The 8,332-nt window shown below is 37.4% G+C and overlaps 1 pseudogene; it reads right to left on the minus strand.

Annotated features, from left to right (window-relative positions):
• Nucleotides 1-74: 74 nt before the first annotated feature.
• LOC113071266 (anillin-like) lies at nt 75-5,919 on the minus strand (annotated as a pseudogene).
• Nucleotides 5,920-8,332: the final 2,413 nt, after the last annotated feature.

Genomic DNA, 8,332 nt, shown 5'->3' on the forward strand with positions numbered 1-8,332 from the left:
AAAAAAGTGAAAGTGAGATGTAACCATCCGTTTTCAGATTATTTGGCATTATCACGGTTTATCTTAAGAGTTACATCCTCAGGACCCACCATAGGCTTTCTTTCAGGCTCTTGAACCACAGCTGCTACAGTCCTCTGCAAGTGGACCAAGGAGAGACATGGAGGAGATATTCAGAGCATCTTCTTCCGCATCCTCCTCATCACTTTTCTCATCGCTCTCCTCCAGGACTTCATCAAACAGCTCATTTATCACCTCAGAGTTAACGGAACCATCCACGTCCTTCTCAATCTCACACACTTCATCTGCTTCTTCAATGTCAATGAATGTTCATTATCAAAACATGTAATGGGAATTAGTGATATAAAGTTTCAAAATAAATCCATCATGATTTTGGTGGTAATAAAATTCAGAACAATTGTGAATATCATAATGTTCAAGAGATAATACAAAATATAATTCACTTTTACTCAATAGATATTCAATATACAAGATGCATAATGAACAATTATTTTAAAAAGGCTAAATAACATATACAGCAAAAATATTTAATAAAGCCCGGGACGGGACTAGTTTTACAGGAGGTCCTTAGAGAAATCGGTGTTTCACAGATGTACTTAGTGATTGTAATCCCGTCTGAATCTGCCACGTCTGTGTTTTTCTCACACAACCTCTGTGATATTTCCAGAGCAAATTACCTACTGTTTTTCAGCAAACTCAGTGATCCTCTGAGAAAACTAATCCCGTTCGAATGCCAATGTCTGATTGCCAGTGATATATTTTTTTTTCACAACGCGTTTCCTTGGCCGTGTGTTTTGGCCAATATGAATTACCGTAGATGCTCTTACCACACGCATGGTTGATACGTTTGATTCCCAGCAAAGAAAAAAAATATAACTATAATAAAATCAAGAGCTAAATCATGTAAACTGTTAAGACTGGTTATTGTAATATCAGCGTCAAGTGAGATCACTCATGCTCATTTCTAAACTCAATTACATAATTGTTTATTACATATATACCATTTATAAAAAAAAAAAAAAAACACAGTTAAACTAAAGTAACCACACATTAACATGGTTTTGCTACTAGCGTAACCATGATATTTGCAGTAAAACAAATTATACTAATAGTAATCAGTCCAAATTACTATATGCAATGCACAAATTCAGAGGGTGTGATCTCGGAATCACCCAAATGTACAAAACGGACCCTCCCACCTCTGTAATAAACACGTAGATGTTAGTCCCATCCGAATTGGTACATAAAAATTACAGACCTCGGGTGATAAGAATCGAAACTCAAACGTAGTTTAGAAAACTAGTCCCATCCGAACAGGGTTTTAGTCTGGTCTTTGACACTAAAGAGTGCTAAACAAAACATTTAAAACTGTTAAAGCAAACAACAACATAAATATGAAGAAAATAAGCAGTCTATAGTACAACTGAACAAAAGTCTATAGTTTTTCCCCATACCTTTCACTTCCTCTTGTTCTTTTACAATAGGAATCTCTTCTTTAAATTCAACTTCCTTTGCAGGGCTTGAAAGAGCACACTCCTTCTCTAAAAGATGGAAATCTATTTAACTATGCATATTCCAATAAATTTAAGGACCACTATAATGTTACTGTGAATAAAATGACAAGAAAAGGCAGCATATGGCAGATATGGCTGATAAAACATAACTGAACAGAACAAAGAAAAATATGAGTGGAATGCTGCTTTAGAAGAACACATTTAACTATATTATATGGTTTTTATAATAAAATACCTTTTTCACTGTATTTAGAAGGGCTGTTGAGTACTTCAGGCACTAGCACAGAAGGTTCATTATCATACACTGGCACAGAAGTCTGACTCAGTACTGATGGTTCACTTTCCTGAGGATTTTCAGGGTCATTCTTGACCTTACTAAGATCATTGTTGCTCCTCAACATGTTGCCTTTTTGAAATCGATTACGAATTTGTGCCAGTTCTGCCTCTCGCTCCTATTGATAAATAAATAAAACATTAGTGCTGATGTTCATATGCAATTCAACAAATACAGTATACCCTTTAATTAGTTAAGAATACATGCCAGTTTCTGCTTCTGAGTAAGGACAGCTGTGGTGGAGGTGGACTGGGCACACCCCAGCCTCTCCTGGAGCAGCCTGGTCTTGGGGGTGGCAGAGGGAGTAGCCACAGGTGTGTGGCCTTGACCTCCTAATGTAGAGGGAGAATTCTGGTTGCGCTCCTGGCACTTTTCTCCAAAACGCTCCAAAAATGACTTAACCCCTACTAAAGATCAACATAAGCAAATAAATAAATTCACAGATGTAAACTTCAATGAAGAAAAAAATGAGCAGAAGAACTCCACTGACCAGTAGTTCCAGCTAGGTCTCTTTGCTGTAAGAGTGTCGTGTCCTTGGTAAATCTCTCACAACTCTGATGTGTGACAGTCACATCAGCAGTAGAAGAGGGTTTAGGGGTCAAAATTGGTTTTGCAGGGCCTGAATTGAGTGCTGCTTCAGAATTCAACTTAGATGGGCCCTGGTTCCTCAGGGGGCTCTGAGAGACGTAACCTCTGTGGGGACTGGAGGCAGATGCATTCAGAGATTTAAGTGGACTGGAGGGCTGAGTGGAGGAGTAAATCTTCAGTGGGCTGGAAACAGGAGAGGGATTTGCTTGAGCCAGTCTTGACTGAGGAAACTCGGTCTTCTGAGGACTAGGTGGAACCGCTCTGGTTGACTTGACTGGAGAATAAACTGTTGGCTATAAGAACAAACATATTTAAAGAATATTTGAAGAGCATATTTAAAAACCATAAGACCCCCCCCCCCCCCACTAAAGACAATCAAACTACTGTAAACCCTCAATACTACCTTACATTATAAAAAGGATAGAACAGAATCGGTTGTAGACGTGACTCACCTGCTGACCGCTGTTAACAGACTTGTGTGGAGCTGGTTGGGCAGTCTGAGGTCGTTCCACAGCAGGACTTGGCTTGGAAATGTTGCTCTTCACAGTACTGACTGGTGGAGCAGGATGTGATAGTGCATTGTCCCGGCGAGTCGGCGGGTGTCCAAGGTCATCTTCCCAGGAACCAATTGTGGCAGCAAGGTTTGCCAGTCTACCCTTTCTTCCAACAGGGAGCTCAGAGCTTGTTGGAGTAGCAGGAGGGAGATCCTCTTTGTGAGACTTCAGAGAAGATAAAACTACACTCTCTGGGATTGCGTCGGAGGTCACTGAAAGCACAATTTTGTGTTTAATACATTGATTCTTATTCATCACCCCAAGAGTCATATTATTCACTCCGATCACATATTGTCTATATTTTTGTCAGCTTTTTTAATGGATGATGATGATATCTTCGAGAGAAATGTATCCAATGGCCGAAATATAGAGCTGATGCATTTGATATCACATAATTCAATATACAATAACACATTCATAAGTTTGCTTATTTTCTGTTATATTTAAAAAAGTATAGTTTTTCCCTTTCTATTATTCCTTTTCAGAACAGAAAAGCCTGATATCAGCCCTGATGATATATCAGTTAACCTCTGTTAAATGGCACAAATGTCTGATGCAGTCACCTCAAATACAGACCATTTAAAAATGATCCTGAACCAATATATCGGTCTTATCACGTTTAAGTCAATATAATGAATGTAACTAAGTTCTGTGCATTCAGGATGTGATTGGGAGCTGCCTACCCTCAGAGTCCCAGTACTGCCTTTGCTCAGCCAATCTCTGCAGTCGAGATCTCATACTGGTGATTCTGGGATTGGTGCATCTTTCGGTGTCTCTTTGGCTCCATCTAGAGCGGCATGCTTCATTAGATTATCAGTGCATTTTGCTGGAGACTGAGGAGGGCGCATCAACTTTTCAGTGTCTGAAAGAGGTTGAGTGGGCAGCACCTCTGGTTCTGATGGACAATGAGCAGACGTTTGCTCCATGCGCCTAGGACGAACACTGCTTGGCACCAGGGGTGGCTTCTTGTCCGTCATGGGCTCAGAGGCGGTCACATGCGGAACCACTGTTTGTTTGTTTTCTTCAGAAAGGAGAGCATTTTCATCTGAACAGCGACGCTTTTGAGGGGGATGGCTTGGAAGAGGGAAGTGCTGTCCAAACAAGAAGAAAAACTTACTTTTAGGATATAGAAGTAATGAAAGATCTAATGTTCATATGTCAAAACAGGTATGCAACAAAATAACATTTCAACAAAACAAACCTTTTTCAATGGTCAGCTCACTTATGACACTGTTTGTGTCTGTAAGTGGCTCCCTTGTCCTTTTAGCCACTGGCAATTTGGCTGTCGTTGGTCTCTCCGCCATCTTCCTCTGCAGATTTTCTCTACGAGCACGTGTGCGCTCTAACAGTTTCTGAACGAGCAAAATTACATATTAGCATTGCAAAGTGCTCATTACATTACTAAGGCCTATATGACAGTGCTAAAGAGAAACAGATCTCTTAAAACACAACATTTCAGTTCCTTTTTGCACGCATGGGCCCCATTTATCAGCACAGCTCATGTGTGAACAAACCAGTAGCTAATTCTCCCAGAACATCTCACACTCATGATTAACAGCCTTGTTACTGAGCAAGACCAAACACATTCCTCCAGTGTGGCTGTTGGTTGGCTGTCTCCCAGGGAATGAGTGGAAATTTCAGTTAGTGAGGAGTTCATGTCCATGGAATTTTGTCATGTGACCCCCAGGAGATGAATCCTATTGGCTACAGTCAAACCAGGCTTCCTGTATACAACCAGCCCAAGTTTTTTTTTTTTCTCTCCATTCTGTCACCGATGGAGTTTTGGTTCCTTGCCACTGTTGCCTCTGGCTTGCTTAGGATACTTAATATCCAGCGATATCTTCGACTTGATTGCACAGATAATATTTAAACTGAACTGAGCTGGATGACGACATCATTTAATTCAATAATGAACTGCCTTTGACTGAAAATTGAGTGTTTACTATTGTCATTTTGCATTATTGACACTATTTTCCTATAACACTGTGAAGTTCCTTTGACACAATCTGTATTGTTAAAAGCGCTATATAAATAAAGGTGACTTGACAAGTTATGGGCGCAGCCCTGACAGCTATTCCCCTCCCCCTCCTCCTATTCAAAAGTATGACATATAACGTTTCATGGAGAAAGATGTTAAATTCAAATATCATAAGGACTGAAAGTAAAGGCTTTATTAAGAGCCGACTTTGCATTTTAAGACACAAACGTTTAAAAACGATATTTTAATGATATTTACAGTCAGTCAAGCACCGTAGATACAGAAATACAAAACAGACAAAAGAGATTATAAAATCACACACTCACACACACACACACACACATAACAGATGTAACGTTAATTTTAAAAAAAGGCAAGTACGACTGGACTCAAAAACAATAATGGTCATAAAAAAAAGAACAAAATACATCTAATATAATACATAAAGCAACAGTTTGTTTAAATTCTGCTGAAATCTAGTAAACGTAAGGTTAAAAGTAATTCTGGCTTATGACGTTATATGATAGATTATGAGCAAGTAACGTACAGAAGAATTAGCTTTACACAAACGTTAAAATCTAAATAAAAACTCCAAATCGATATTGTATAACCTGATAATTAACTTAAGTAAATAAACAATAAGTTAATTAGTAACAACAGAAACCAGAACTTTAATGCTATCTAAAGATAATGGCAGTTGGTGCACAGTGGACCAGCGTTAGTTTATTTCAATACCTCCTTAATTAACTATCGATTAAATAAGATGTTATAAAGCGCACTCACCTCCGTGAATGGGTCCATCGCGACTTAAACCAAAGCACAGACCTCTTTGTTTTTCCTCTTTATTTGTCTGCTGAGGGAGCAAAGTCTCTCCACTCTCTCTGTCACGCCACGCGCCCCTCAGCTGTTTGAAATTTTTGAATTTAGCGCTTGCTCAGTTCTCGCTGTAGCCAACGGTCACGGACACGTCACTGCACACGAGCTGAACCAATGAGAGCATAGTCCGTTAACTCAGCCACGCCCACCCACTCACTTCACAAGAGAGTCGACAAAGCGCTTCCATTTAAAACTAGCGAAGGTGTTCAAGGAGTTTACAGATTTGTTCATTATTTGTGTGTGCACTAAATTTAACAGCTCTTAGTGTTTACATTTTTAATTTCATTTGGTCTTTTTTGTACACGTTTAGGTACTATTTTTTGTGACACTGATTGATGACATTTAAGGGCTGTTACTTAATGTTTACTTTGTAGTGAATGTTACAGACATAATTCACCATTGTTAAGTGTAGTTCTGTACACTGTGTTCTGCATAACTGTTCAGGGATCGTGGTCCCTTTAAATGATCGGAATGCGTGATGACGTAACACGCCGGTCAGCGCCATTATTCTTTTATTCTGTTTTTGCTCAGAAATAAACGACACACGCATTCGTGTGCTCAAAGTGAGAAGTTGTCTCTTGCAAATTACTGCAATTTCCACAACTTTATAAACTTTTTTTGGTTTGGCTACCTTACAGTTAACATTTCATGTTCCTGACAATGTAAATCAGTTGAATAATACGTGTATGAATAAGTGTATGTTTTATATGGATAAATGAAGACATCTACAAAGTGTTTTTTTTTTTTTTTTTTTTTTTATTAAATGACACACACACAAACACACACACAGCTGTTAAAAAGTTTGGGATTGGGAAGATTGTTTTATGTTTTAACAAAGTCTCTTCTGTTCATCGTTGCAGCATTTATTTTACTAAAATACAGAAAAAAAGTAATATTGTAAAATAATATTACAATTTAAAATGACGGTGACCCTGAACCATAAAACCATAAGGGTCAATTAAGTTTTTATATATTTACGGTAGGAAATGTACTAAATATCTTCATTGAACATGATCTTTACTTAATGTCCTAATGATTTTTGGCAAAAAAAAAAAAAAAAAAGTTGTCTATGATTGTCTATGAGTTGTCCATTGGCATAAATATATAGCGACTTAAGATTGGTTTTGTGGTCCAGGTTCACATATACTTTAAAATATAATTTATTTGTAATGCAAAGCTGATTTTTTAGGCTTCTTCAGTATCACATGATCCTACAGAAATCACTCTAATATAAGGATTTATTATCAATATTGGAAACGGTTTGCTGCTTTGTTTGGAACCTGTGAAACTTTTTTCCAAGATCATTTTGATGAATAAAGTTAAATAGAACAGCATTTGTTTAAAATAGAAATCTTTTCAAACAGTATAATTCTTAAATATCAATTGCACACATTCTTGCTGAATAAAAGCATTAATTTCTTTCAAAAATAAAATAAAAAATAACTGACCCCCGACTTTTGAAAGGTAGTGTATATTGTTACAAATTTTTTATTTTTTATTTTGAACAAATGCTGTTCTGTTTAACTTTTTATTCATCAAAGAATCCTGAAAAAAGCAGGCAAAACTGTTTTAATATTAATAGCAAATCAGTATATCTAAATGATTTCTGAAGGATCATGACACTGAAGACTGGAGTAATGATGCTGAAAATTCAGCTTTGCATTAGAGGAATAAATTATATTTGAAAGTATTTTACAGCTGATGTTACTCTCTGAAGAACATAATTAAAATGTAAAATTATAAAACCAGTTGGTAGACGACTGCAGTTAAATGCTTTTCCAACTCGTCATTATTTTCTAAACTAACCAGCATGATCCAGCAGATGGCACTGCAGACAACGACAGACCAGCCCAGATTTGTGCAGTCTGGATAATAGGAATTACATCTTTGTACTAAAATCACTTAAGAGATCAACACGTAAGGACTGTGGCTTCCTATTTATTTAAATTATGCATTAGAACTCAACACATAAATTAAGTCTGGAGTATAGGCTTAAGCTAATAATGGCTTCATAAATCACTTTCTGAAACACATATTAAATACAGATGAATAACTCATGAACTAACTCAAATAAACTAGATTAATTTAAAACCAGAATTAACATGGCAGAAGTTGCCTATCGAACATGGAATGAACCAAGGCTATCCCCCCACAGGGATTAAAAAGTAGCCTACTCCATGTGTACAGTGAAGTATACTGCTGTATATTTAATGTTGTTGGCCTATTTTTCTGATAGAGGTCCCGAACGTCTTGTTCAGAGAGATGGCATCATGGATTCTAGCAAACACATAAAAAAAAATCAAACCTTACCAACTCTACTAGAAATCTTACAATGGGACCTGGGAGACCTGGATAGATTGTGTAAAGAATAATGGTCTGTTAGGTGTTTTCCAAACTCATCAGCCATTATAGAAGAAGAGCGGTTATCTTGGCAAAAGGTTGCAAAAAGTATTAAATGAAAGTGTGCATT

The sequence above is a fragment of the Carassius auratus genome, unplaced genomic scaffold, assembly GCF_003368295.1.
Source record: "Carassius auratus strain Wakin unplaced genomic scaffold, ASM336829v1 scaf_tig00006726, whole genome shotgun sequence".
NCBI classification, from domain to species: domain Eukaryota; kingdom Metazoa; phylum Chordata; class Actinopteri; order Cypriniformes; family Cyprinidae; genus Carassius; species Carassius auratus.